Source organism: Triticum aestivum, chromosome 3D, assembly GCF_018294505.1.
Source record: "Triticum aestivum cultivar Chinese Spring chromosome 3D, IWGSC CS RefSeq v2.1, whole genome shotgun sequence".
NCBI classification, from domain to species: domain Eukaryota; kingdom Viridiplantae; phylum Streptophyta; class Magnoliopsida; order Poales; family Poaceae; genus Triticum; species Triticum aestivum.
In genome coordinates, this window is record NC_057802.1 from 614,737,069 (window position 1) to 614,739,380 (window position 2,312).

Here is a 2,312-nt window from a genome sequence, read left to right on the forward strand (position 1 = left end):
AAAGGTCGAGCGTGAATCATATAGTAGATATGATCAACATAGTGATGTTCACCATTGAAACTACTCCATCTCACGTGATGATCGGACATGGTTTAGTTGATATGGATCACGTGATCACTTAGAGGATTAGAGGGATGTCTATCTAAGTGGGAGTTCTTAAGTAATATGATTAATTGAACTTGAATTTATCATGAACTTAGTACCTGATAGTATTTTGCTTGTCTATGTTAATTGTAGATAGATGGCCCGTGCTGTTGTTCCGTTGAATTTTAATGCGTTTCTTGAGAAAGCAAAGTTGAAAGATGATGGTAGCAATTACACGGACTGGGTCCGTAACTTGAGGATTATCCTCATTGCTGCACAGAAGAATTACGTCCTGGAAGCACCGCTGGGTGCCAGGCCTGCTGCAGGAGCAACACCAGATGTTATGAACGTCTGGCAGAGCAAAGCTGATGACTACTCGATAGTTCAGTGTGCCATGCTTTACGGCTTAGAACCGGGTCTTCAACGACGTTTTGAACGTCATGGAGCATATGAGATGTTCCAGGAGTTGAAGTTAATATTTCAAGCAAATGCCCGAATTGAGAGATATGAAGTCTCCAATAAGTTCTTCAGCTGCAAGATGGAAGAGAATAGTTCTGTCAGTGAGCATATACTCAAAATGTCTGGGTATAACAATCACTTAATTCAACTGGGAGTTAATCTTCCGGATGATAGCGTTATTGACAGAATTCTTCAATCACTGCCACCAAGCTACAAGAGCTTCGTGATGAACTATAATATGCAAGGGATGAGTAAGACAATTCCCGAGCTCTTCGCAATGCTAAAGGCTGCGGAGGTAGAAATCAAAAAGGAGCATCAAGTGTTGATGGTCAATAAGACCACCAGTTTCAAGAAAAAGGGTAAAGGGAAGAAGAAAGGGAACTTCAAGAAGAACAGCAAACAAGTTGCTGCTCAGGAGAAGAAACCCAAGTCTGGACCTAAGCCTGAAACTGAGTGCTTCTACTGCAAGCAAACTGGTCACTGGAAGCGGAACTGCCCAAAGTATTTGGCGGATAAGAAGGATGGCAAGGTGAACAAAGGTATATGTGATATACATGTTATTGATGTGTACCTTACTAATGCTCGCAGTAGCACCTGGGTATTTGATACTGGTTCTGTTGCTAATATTTGCAACTCGAAACAGGGGCTACGGATTAAGCGAAGATTGGCTAAGGACGAGGTGACGATGCGCGTGGGAAATGGTTCCAAAGTCGATGTGATCGCGGTCGGCACGCTACCTCTACATCTACCTTCGGGATTAGTTTTAGACCTAAATAATTGTTATTTGGTGCCAGCGTTGAGCATGAACATTATATCTGGATCTTGTTTGATGCGAGACGGTTATTCATTTAAATCAGAGAATAATGGTTGTTCTATTTATATGAGTAATATCTTTTATGGTCATGCACCCTTGAAGAGTGGTCTATTTTTGTTGAATCTCGATAGTAGTGACACACATATTCATAATATTGAAACCAAAAGATGCAGAGTTGATAATGATAGTGCAACTTATTTGTGGCACTGCCGTTTAGGTCATATCGGTGTAAAGCGCATGAAGAAACTCCATACTGATGGACTTTTGGAACCACTTGATTATGAATCACTTGGTACTTGCGAACCGTGCCTCATGGGCAAGATGACTAAAACACCGTTCTCCGGAACTATGGAGAGAGCAACAGATTTGTTGGAAATCATACATACAGATGTATGTGGTCCGATGAATGTTGAGGCTCGTGGCGGATATCGTTATTTTCTCACCTTCACAGATGATTTAAGCAGATATGGGTATATCTACTTAATGAAACATAAGTCTGAAACATTTGAAAAGTTCAAAGAATTTCAGAGTGAAGTTGAAAATCATCGTAACAAGAAAATAAAGTTTCTACGATCAGATCGTGGAGGAGAATATTTGAGTTACGAGTTTGGTCTACATTTGAAACAATGCGGAATAGTTTCGCAACTCACGCCACCCGGAACACCACAGCGTAATGGTGTGTCCGAACGTCGTAATCGCACTTTACTAGATATGGTGCGATCTATGATGTCTCTTACTGATTTACCGCTATCGTTTTGGGGTTATGCTTTAGAGACGGCTGCATTCACGTTAAATAGGGCACCATCAAAATCCGTTGAGACGACGCCTTATGAACTGTGGTTTGGCAAGAAACCAAAGTTGTCGTTTCTTAAAGTTTGGGGCTGCGATGCTTATGTGAAGAAACTTCAACCTGATAAGCTCGAACCCAAATCGGAGAAATGTGTCTTCATAGGAT